The following is a 12,106-nucleotide window of genomic DNA, read 5'->3' as shown; positions in this document are numbered from 1 at the left end:
CCCTAAAGAGTTCACTCAGTTTGTCGATGCCGATTGCACTCTTAAGGTAGCGCCACAAGCACGTACCTTCCTCACCTGTGTTCCCCAGATCCTCAACAACTATCGGCATGTCCCAGTCACCTTCGACATGGCCACCGGTAGCTAAGCTCAATGGTGCCACTTCTTCAACAACATCATCGGCATGTTCGGCCTGCCTTGATGCCTCCGCCGTGCAACGCCATGACAATCCGTAGTGGGTCCTGGCCGCCCATTGTGTTGTTCATGTGCACTACACTACCATCTCACCCAAGCTTCTCAACACCACCACGTAGCTCGAGAACACAACAGTAGCCATCTGGACGGCGACTGGGGACATCTTCTGCGACATATAATCCCTGTGTACCATCTAGATTTACACCTAGTACCACAGCCTCTAAAAGGGTGACATGATGGTGATGCAGTAGTAGTACTGCACGAAGACGAAGTCGTTTGAAGATCAGCTATGCAACCTCGGTCAGCCCGTCTCTGAAGTCAGCATCTACTATGTGGTATCGTTGTAAGTTTCGTCACTCTATCCGTCACATTTGCTCTCTCATGCCGCTCCAGATGTTTCTGCATGTGTACTCCTTCCTATACAATTAACCATGTCTGATGAATGATACTGACAGAACATATTTTCCACTAAGTTGGGTTTGGTGTTAATTTTTTTTAGGGGAGTACTTGGTCTTAATTGACAAATTATTAGAGGACTACTGATATTTGTGAGGTATATGAATATGTTTTTGTCCTAGGTAATATTGGAAAAGTTATCGCCAGGGAGACACCCCAAACGAGATTTTTTATGGTACATCAAACTAATCGAATTAAGGGGTAGTATTAACTTGATCCAATGGTTGATATTGTTGGACTCAAAACTAGTTTGGGGATAGCTTAGTAATTTCTCCTAGGCTAATATTCGGCTCTGCTTCGACTCCCACGAGTGCTTGGTAGGATTAGTGCCTCTGATCAATTGACAGGGGAAGGGAAAATTAATGGATTGCTGCCGCACACCCTCACCTCCCCTGAGATGATCGTTGATTTCGCCGCGGGCACGTGACAAGCACAGCTGCACACCCGCTCATCCTGCTGCTCTGCCGCCACGGGCGTTTCACCGAAAAACGACGACGCCACCAACTGATGTTGGTCGTCTCAACACCAGCAAAGAAGAAGCTTGGAATCGAGGAGCTTGCCATGTGAAATTCCAGCACTTTGTATGGCGAACATATTCTCTCTTCGAAGACGTGCTTGGCGCGGCGGCCCAAGAAGAGTAACGTTAACGTATACTCCAGCTCCCTCGCGCCCCCATAGGCTCACCGGTCACCACCGCTTTCATCCCCAACCAACTGGGGCTCGCACCACTCTGCCAGCAGCACGAACGGCTGCTCCGGCGGCCTCCCTCCAGCCGTAGGTTGGGGCGTGGACTATCCAACGAATGCAACTGCGGGATTTTTAATTGTGAACTGCCTAAACTGCCATCACATCTGAATATACTACAGGAATTATGGTGTAGTATTGACATATCTGGACCATAGGATCCAAAAATAAACGGCATAAATAGTTTTTATGTACTGTAAAAGGACTCCACTAAAAAAGGAAAATAAGACAACATACGTTTGGGTTTATTTATACACCGTTTATCTATTGTTTGAGACATAGGGAAGCTATACTGTTAAGAGGGTTTGGATTAAGGAAAGCGAGAAGGAATGAATGGCTAAACCTATCCTAGAGATTCTCAATATAAGATTATTGTTCTCTTGAGTGTACTGCTATATCCATTCAACGGTATAAAGAAAGACAAGATAATGAAGAATTAGACATGCATGCGTCTAGCTCTGGAAACTTGCAAAAAAATTCTCGGAAAGGGTTGGACTGAATGAATCATGGAATTTAAAATATAAATACCAGGAACAAGTAGAGGCGAGGACTCCCATGGCATGTGAATCCTGATCACAATAATCATGTAGCATCATTAAAATAAGATCAAACTTTATTCTTCTTCTTTTGCTATTGGCTTTGCTCTTTTTCCCTCAAACTATTTTTGGGCTCACTCCGAATTTCCAAAGAATCATAATCTGTAGTTTTGATTTTAAAATTGTGGAAACATTCATATATGTGGGTTGTTCTGTGTAGTATGCACATGTAAATATTGATCTGAAAACACAAAAAATTACATTTTTTCCTTTACGAAGTACTGTGTACAAATTAAAGGAGGGATGCACTATTTGTTTGTAGAAGGAAAAGTAGTACCTGCTACGAGCTTGGTCGTTGTCATCTTCCTCTGAGCCTTCTCCTGCCACCGCACTTTCTTCATTGCCATAATAAATTGAATCCATCAACTGCATGTCGGGATTGCTGGGATCGTTGCTAATCCTTCCGAAGGAGCATGAGGAATGGTACTTCTGGCCCTGAACCAAATCGTCCACCTCTGAAGCAGCCTTTTTGATCATCGCATTTGATTTTTCATCTAGAGTGTCGACCAATGCACTGAAGGTGTCCTCCGATAATTCCTTTCTTTTTTCAGTTGCAGTGTCGACCAATAGAGGAACCCGGTCCTCCAGCAATTCCTTTGATTTCTCGGTTAGAGTGTGCTTACATAAACGATACATGATCCATACAAAGAACACCGTTGCGCCAATGAGAGTCATCGGGATCAGGATTTTGTGGATGACGAAGGTCTGAATCTTAGACTCTTCGGTGAGCATATTGTATCCTGAGTCGATCTTCTCCATAACTATCTTGTGTTCCACCCTTGGTTGCTCTAAAACCCTGATAAAATCATCCAATCCCAACTTGGAGGCACCTTCCGTTGATGGGGACTGAATTATCAGGGTAGGATTCTCGATGGGCATGACCGGCGGCTGCATCGTCAACACTACGGCTAGGGTGACAATGAAGGCTGCCTTGGTGTACTTTGCAAATGTTGTCATGGAGTTGGACACCAGCGGTAAGAAGGCGAGGACTAGAATGGTGGCATACCTCATCACCAAGTAGGTGACGCGGTAATTGTTTATGAAGATAGCGAGTCCAATGAGTGTGGATTTCGTTCGGATGAAAATGGAAGGTAAAGTGGAGAAGGATGCAGAGATAAGAACAGACTGGTCGACCGGTATGCTCAACTCGAACATGTTTTTCATCACCATGAAGGTGATGCCGACGATGCTCATGAACATCAACCTGTGATAGGTGCACATGGCTGACGGTAGTAGTATTGCTACCCATGCGCATATGCCCATGATCGTCAGAATTGACAGAGCCATAACAAACGACAAGGCCATGAGTGCAATAAGTGATGTGGCGGTCATCCTGACGAGGTTGCCAGTAGGGCCAAGAAGTGTGGCCATCGTGACACTGAAATGCTTCATCAACATATCCATCACCATGAGGAGGACACTAAAGTTGAAAAATGCTATCCAGATGGGCAACTTTTCTCGGTCCGGCCATCGTGGTTCTATGCAAACGGTGATGACTACCCACATCACCAATGCCGAAAGCCCCGCCATGCACATCATGTACACGAGGTAGCCAGTGAGGCCAAGGAGTACGGCCATCATTTCGGAGGCACTGGAAGGCAAGGTGGAGGAGAACCCAGAGAATAAGGCAAACCGCAACATATCCTTCAGCACGAAGGGGAGGGCAACGTCGATCAGAAACACAAAACAATGGTACTTCTCCGCATTTAGTGATGGAAAGGTGGAGTGGGAAGCTATGGGCACCAGCCATATAAGCCCCACCATGAACACGATATATAAGAGGTAGCCAACGAGGCGAAGAAGCGGGGTCATCGTGTTGACACTGAAATGCTTCATCAACATATCCATCACCATGTAGAGGAGACTAATGTTGAAAAATGGTATCCAACCGGGCCACTTTTTTCGGTCCGGCCATCGTGGTTCTATGCAGACGGTGATGACTACATAGACCACCAACGCCGAAAGCCCCATCATGCACTTGATGTACACGAGGTAGCGAGCGAGGCCAAGGAGTACGGCCATCATTTCGGAGACACTGGAAGGCAAGGTGGAGGAGAACCCAGAGAATAAGGCAAACCACAACATATCCTTCAGCACGACGGGGAGGGCAACGGCGATCAGAAACACAAAACCCATGTACTCTTCCGTAAATGCGGAATGGGCAGCTATGACCACCAGCCACGTTAGCCCCACCATGATCGCGATATAGACGATGTAGCCAGCGAGGCCAAGAAGCGTGGCAATCATGTTGGAGAAGTGGGCGAGAAATCTGAGAGTAATTTGGAGATAGGTACTCAGCTACTATATATACGTGGTCTTGGAGAAAGAGTGTCGAAATCCATTGCATTCTAGCGTTGTGTGGGGTATGCTGCTAGCGTTGGATGATGATGGTGCGCAGTGCAGCTCGATCCACATGTTTGTTGTAGTGGCGATCCACGTAGTATAAATGCATGGACGAGCCAAAGCTTCGGCGCGTTAATTACCGAGTCTACCTACTACTATTTTTGCGTGTACATATTTGTTCCGACGCCTCACTATTATATATAGACACGACGACGACATGGGCGGCATATTGGCCAAGTTGATGGCGGACGGTGACATGGGCGCCTGCCGTGTTTCTTCCTCGTCAACATCAATGACGTACCGAAATTAAGAAGCATTCCACGAGTGAGGCGTTTTGGCTCCCAGGAGCATCTATACCTATGCCGAATAAAAAAAAATTAAAAAATATACCAGGAAAATTTCGAAAAATTCCAATTTTTTTAACATGGTAGCTAATTTGGTGCGTGATGTCCGGTTCAAATTTCAAATCATTTGGACATCTAAGTAGCACTCGGCAAAAAAGAAAAATTCGGGGTATATTAAATAGTGTATTGTTCATATACTATTCTGACTCAATTTGTCTTTTTTGGTGAGAGCTAATCAAATGACCAAATGATCTGAAATTTGGAGCGCACCTTACGCACCAAATTGTCTACCATGCACAAAAATTTGGTCATCATTCAATTCATTACGAGATGAAAGCAAGAGCGGGGCAGCTGTAATTCTTTTTAAGAATCATATCTATTATAAAGATGCACGAGAAGTATAAAACATCCTAAACATACATCGAGGACCGATTTGAGAAGAAACTGAGTTGCTGGAAGGGTAAGCTCATGTCATACGGAGGCTGATTAATCCTGATTAATTCGGTGCTCACGAGTATGCCTATGTTTCTCCGATCGTTCTTTGAGGTCCCAGTTGGTGTTAGGAAGAGACTGGACTTCTATCGATCGCGTTCCTTTTGGCAGGGTGATGAGCTTAAACGAAAATATCGTCTTGCTAAATGGGACATCATCTGTAGACCGAAAGACCAAGGGGGTCTCGGTATTGAGAATCTGGAAGTTAAGAATAGATGCCTTCTTAGCAAGTGGTTGTGGAAGCTCTCAACGGAGAATGATGCCATGTGGGCTCAAATCCTTCGTAGCAAGTACCTCCAGACAAAAACTTTGTCCCAGGTTACAGTCAGGACGACCGATTCACCTTTCTGGAAAGGTCTGATGAAAGTCAAACAATCTTTGTTTAATAGGATGAAGTTTGTTATTGGAAACGGCTCTAGTACATGTTTCTGGGAGGATACTTGGCTCGGCGAGACACCCTTGGCCATCCAATATCCGTCTTTGTACCGTATTGTTCAACGACGTGAGGTGTTCGTCGCATCGGTATTTCAATCTATCCGATGAATTATGTTGGAAATTGACTAAGTCTGGAGTATTCACTGTTAAATCAATGTATATTGATGTTATTAATTCGAACTCCATTCCTACCTCCAAGCATGTTTGGGATGTCAAAGTTCCTTTGAAAATAAAAGTGTTTATGTGGTTTGTCCATAAACAAGTTATTTTAACCAAGGACAACTTGATAAAGCGTAATTGGACAGGACCTACTAGGTGTAGTTTCTGTGATCGGGATGAGACAATCAAACACCTCTTTTTTGATTGCCGGTTGGCCAAAGTACTTTGGCAGACGGTCCACATCGCTTTTAATATCAATCCACCGAATTGTGTTAACGCATTATTTGGGACATGGCTTAATGGGTTTGAGCCTGACTTAGTGAGACACATTCGGGTTGGAGTTTGTGCTTTGCTGTGGACTATCTGGACTTGCAGAAATGATTTGGTTTTTAGCAGAATATCATGTATCATTTTTTGCAGGTTTTATTTCGAACTACGGCACTGATCCGTTCGTGGTCACTACTCACCCCGACGGAGGCCAGGGAGCATTTGGTTACTGGGTCTTTCCGCTGGGAGATGGTAGCTTGGGATATCTTCAACCGGTTTGGATGGCGGTCATGCAATAAGATAGGCATGTAGTTTACCTATCTAGTTTTAGCCAGCCGGTTGTGGCGTCTTTTCATGGCTAGTGGGTGTTTCTAGCCCTTTTTGGCTCTGTGTGATCTTTCTTTGCTTTTTTATTACTTTTGGAGACCTTGGAACCATGTTGGCACTGCTTTATTTGGTTAATAAAATGGCCGTATGCATCACTCTGATGCAGAGGCCGGGAATACCCTTTTCAAAAAAAAAAAAATACATCGAGGACCTTGCAATGAGAATTTGTCCCTCCTGTGTGGGCTAGCTGACATACATCAGATCTATTATAAACGAAACTCCTGTGTGGGCTCCTTGTGTTGGGCGTCGTCCCTCCGACCTAGCTGGGCTGCATGTGAGGGGCGTTGGAGGCGCCCCGGTGCATGTGGAGTCGCTGGATCCGGCCAGGAATGGCTAAATCTGGACCCCCGCGGTGAACGTTGCGCGCTCAGCACCGCCTTCTGTGGGTGACGGCGGCGGGACTAAAATGATCTGGTGCTTCCAACTTGATTGGTGGTGGTGCACATGTTGTGGTTTCATCTCGATCGATGTTAAGGTCCACGACTTCGTGTTGGTGATCAAGATCTTATCGTCTGAATGACGGTGCCTGCAAATTTTTCAAGATCTTATCGAAAGGTCCCTGGGAGGTCATCTCTCCTGATCCGGTTGTTGACTTCAGTGGTGAGATACAAACTATGAACAATGGCTTTAATGCAGTGCGATAATTGTGTAGTGACGACGGTCACATCGCATGTTGTTGCTGGGATCATGCAAAAGTGATGGTGAAAACACATGAGTGATTTTGATGGTGGTGCTTCTCTAGCAACCGGTCTCAAGCTCCGGGGCGTAGGCCTAGGTCCAAACCTAGTGGTTATACCTAGCAATGGCGATATTTACTTACGTTGTAGTTTTTTGAAAACATTGCTCAGATATACTTTAAACAAATTCTTTAGGGTGAAAACCTAAATTTTGGCCTTGTGGTTGGATCCTGTAATGGCGGCCCTTGAGTATTGCTCCCTTCCTGAAGGCGCTGCTGTTATATAATCTCGTCGTCCATGTAGTGTTATGAGATAGTTCATGCGAATATGGTCATTGTTGTAGTTTGATGATTGCAGAGTCGATCCCTTTGTTTTTTTTTCCTTTTTGCCAGTCTACGCATAGCTTTGGTCTTGTATGAATTTGTTGTTGTTGACATGTTTTCGTGTGTATGAGTTGGTGTCGGCTATGTGCATTCTAGCTATGTAGAGGCTGGGCGTGTGATCTTATGTATCTTATTGGTGCTTTATTTTGAGCAAATAAAATCCATCCTTTATGAAAAAAGATAACTGTCACACCCTACTTGTGTCCCATAAAAGATTTTTTGTTGTTTTGAAAAGGAGGAAACACCCTGGCTTCTGCCTCAGAACTATGCATGCGGCCATTTTATTAAAATTCTGGCAAACCAAGGTCCACAGTGGCAATATAGCTCGTAGAAGGAGCACAAAAAGCAAAATAAATAAACAAAGCCACAACCGGCAATGAACAGGTTAAGACGACTAAACATGTATCCTATTAGTGAACGGTCATGCAAAACGGTTGTAGATAGCGCGTGCTACCGTCTCCCATCAGTTGCACCAAGTAACCAAAATGTCCCTAGAGTCTGTATGAGTGAGTAACAACCACGTACGGATCAAAGCGGACGCTCTGTAGATAACCTGCAAGATATTCAAAAGATTATGTCCGTTAAAGATCATATCATTCTGTAATTCCATATATCCCAAAGAAGTGCACATATTCCTATCTAAATACGTCCTGCAGTAATTGGTTCCACTCCAGTAAGCCATGTCCCCAATAACATGCCGATGCTAACTGGAGGGCTTATGTTAAAGGCTATATGAATTGTATGCCAAAGAAGCTTAGCAAGATGGGCAATCGATGAAAAGGTGTTGTATTGTTTCATTATTATCAGAGAAATAACAATTTGAACTGCTTACCCAACTGCGCTTAAGCAAATTATCTTTGATATGTATCACTTGCTTGTGAACGAACCACATGAATATCTTGATTCTCAACGAAACTTTAATATTCCAAATATGTATTGATCTCAGGATTGGGCCAGAATCAGTTAGATCCAAGTATATAGACTTTACCGTGAAAACCCCGTTGCTAGTTAATTTCAAGTGAAACAAGTCAGCATGATCAGAAAGTGAACATCCATCAACCTTCGCACAAGATGCAACTAGGAGTTCCACCGCTCCACCACCAGGGACCTCCAGAATTGAATGTTCAGGGGGGGTGATTGTAATACTGTAGCAATGTAAACTTCCTTACATTGTACAATATTATACAGAGTGGGATATTGCAAGGCCAAAGGCGTCTCCCCTAACCATGTATCATCCCAAAATCTGGTTTTAGTACAATTTCCAACCAAAAAATTCGCTATAAGAAAAAATGCATCCTTTGTTCGGATTAGCCCACCAGAATCACTCAGTCGTTAGGTCTGACAGTAACCTGGGCCAGAGATTTTGATACTAGATATTTACGTAGGATTTGTGCCCACATACCGTCGGTCTCAACCGATAACCTAAATAGCCATTTACTTAATAAGCACTTGTTTTTAATCTCCAAGTTAGTTGAGAAACATAGTAGAAAACAAAAAAATTCGCCCTACGATCATCCAGGAACAATATGAAGATGCATAACGGGTTGTGATCAACGATCGTTACCGACTCCGGGAGTGCAACTGAAGTAGACGAGTCGGTGTAGATCGTACTTGGAGTCCCTCGAACATTGATGACAATCCCGCGAACCTCCCTCGAACGATCCCTCAAACAGAAGAACGAAAGAACGACCTCTCTACTTGGTTACAAGTGTACGGTCTTGACGATCCGGCGGCGCTTCACCGTCCAGAGCTAATCGTCGCCGAGAATTAGAGGGAGGAGTTTAGAACCGCACGAGGCTTCCAATTATGAGGATTAGAGGTGGCTAGGGCTAACTTTAATTAGTCAGCTAGTACCAACTAGAACGCTCACTAGATCAACTAGAGGAGGCTCCAAAACCTGTGTCTCAATACGGAGAAATCCTCTAATATATATAGGTTAATTAAGTGGGGAGGACATGGCAGCCACAAGGGAGTAGGACTCCTCCCTAGTCTAATCCCCCTCCACCTCTTGGCCTTTTAAGGCCCATTGATATTTATATTAAGTATAAAATGTTCTCATTTTCAGAACATTATATATATATATATAAATATATATATATATATATATATTCCAGCTATATATAATTAGTCGATAATACCCGGTATACCCGATATTCACTTAAACCCTTCTGGTGATCATGAAACGCTTCCGGAACCTCTCGGAACTTTTCCAGATATTAATGAAATAATTCCACAAATATATTCTCATCACTCCCGTCCCACTAACGCTCAGCAGATCGTCGTTACCTTAAGCTTGTGACCCCGTAGGTTCGCTAAACCATAGCCATGAACGAAACCCCCTTCGTTCAATGACCGATAGTGGAACAATGGACATCCATATTGGTCCCTATGATTACACGAATGATATTCGAGTGAACCTTTAGTTAGCATGTGATGTTCCTCGTGCTTCGCGATACTTTACAAAATCCGGTATACATCGGTATCCTAGAAGAAAAGAATAGGTTAAGAAAGAAAAGGAAACAGAACAAACCTAGAAGAAAAGAAAACTTATTGCCACCATTACTCCACCCAAAACGAACAGATGATAAAAAGATGAAAAATCAGAGATATATCAAAATCATAAACCACTGACTACGCCTTGCAAAGGTCATTCCTAAATTGGTGAGAAGTGAAGCACCGCATCCATGCAACGTGTCGCAACTAGAGGTTACTGGGTTTTCACACCCGCGTGTGGAGGATGGTATATTGTATGTTTGTGCGTTTTTCCTAGATTAGTTTTTTGAAAATGATTTATTGCTCAAACCATCTGTCCAAACCAAGAATCGTTTTCACCTTGCGTTTCTTGCGTCCAGATCTTCAAAACTAGATAACGTGTTGATATGTTTCATTAAACCATTTTAGGACGAAATTTGTGTTCCAAACTATACTAAATCATGCTTTACTATTGTGCTCTTCAAAACTATACTAAAGTGTGCTTCACCTTTTTCGTAAGAACAACTATGCTTCACACGAAAGCACGACTGTGTTTCAATTTTAAGAGAAGCACAACCTTGCTTTACTTGAAAACACACATGTACTTCACATTTTGAGAGAAGCACAACCATGTTTCACTTCTTCAGAGAAGCACAGCCGTGCTTCACACGAAGCACTACTGTGCTTTCACTCTCCTAACAGAAAAAAGCCGGACGAAAAAAAAATCCCCAAAACCCAAAAAAAAATTAGTCGAAAAAGACGAAAAATAATCCATAAAAATCATAAACTAAAGATAAACCATCCCGATGCAAAAAGGGCTCAATGCGTGACATGCTGGGTGCCGCAAAAATAAAATTTACCTGATCCCTGGAAAAACTGCACGCTGAAAGTCATATCGCTCTTTGTCTGCACCCTTACTAGGCGGTCCCATACCTGGGCGCCAGAGTCTAACTGTGGCATATATTTTGCAATGAGTGAGATATAGCCTGCACGGTCTTAGAGCATCTCCACTCGCCACTCCCCTCCCCCCTAGGACGCCCCTCGGGACACCTTTTTAGGCTTGGACGGTGCTTTTCGCCGAGAAACAGCCCAGCCACGCCCCCAATGCCTCTCAGGACGTCAAAATAGCGTCGGCAAATCCAGGCGAAACCCGGCGCGTTAGGGGTCTCTTGGGGGCGCCGGCGGAAGTTTCAGCGAATCGTGTCTCACCACATGTCCTTTTTATTGGCCCACTTAATCATTCTCCTCACAAATTTTTGCTTGGGGTGGGGTGTGACTGGGAACATGTCCTCTTTATTTCTCTGGATTTCACCTGATGACCCCCAAGACAACAACTTTTTTGGTTCGGTAGTGTTCTTGGGGGTGCCAACGGCTGGAGATGCTCTTATTCTTTAGCCGAACACTCTGTCAAAGTATCAATCAGTGTAGCCTAGGTTGGTTTATGTTAGGCTTCATTAGTCCACGGAGAAACAATAGCTCAGGAACTTCACATAGCGTCAATCAAATGTTAGATTAAAAAAAGATTAAGAAACAATGGTTGTGCTTTCATCTCTCTTCGTGATGTGCCCTCATACTTTTCTAGTACAATTATTACGCCGTAGGTTTGCTTTCGTACGTACATTATTGTTTTCGTGTCGTTGTCTTTGTATGCTTGTGATTGAAAATATTTAAAGCAAAAAAGACAAGTAAAGTGGTTAGTTGGTCGAACATAGTGGTTGGCTCATTTGTTTGGTACCACACACATCTCTTACTTCTGTTATCTTAGCCGGCCTAAGTGCATATTTTGGCAAAGTTTATGACCTTAGGTGCATGTTAAATGGAGCAAGCAGGCCACATCTGACAATATGTGGTTATGGTTGTCTGTAACCAGAAGCAACCACCAACCAAACGAGGCTGGATCCTCTGCTCGGCGCGCATGGATGTTGTTGTGGTCCTTTCTACTAGCGGTTGTCCTAACACACGAGGGTTTGGACCTTCAGTGCAAGCGACAACGATGAATGTTTTGCTGATCACAAATAGTAGTAGGAGCATGAGAACTCTGTGGGATAGTCGGAACGCCACGATGTGGGATTTCGGTGGTGTGGATAGATGTTTTGATCAGTGTTATGATCGCTTTAGAGGTTTTCCCCTCCTCTACTTACACATAATATTGTTCTTGT

The sequence above is a fragment of the Triticum aestivum genome, chromosome 1B, assembly GCF_018294505.1.
Source record: "Triticum aestivum cultivar Chinese Spring chromosome 1B, IWGSC CS RefSeq v2.1, whole genome shotgun sequence".
NCBI classification, from domain to species: Eukaryota; Viridiplantae; Streptophyta; class Magnoliopsida; order Poales; family Poaceae; genus Triticum; species Triticum aestivum.
This window is presented reverse-complemented; position numbering follows the sequence as displayed.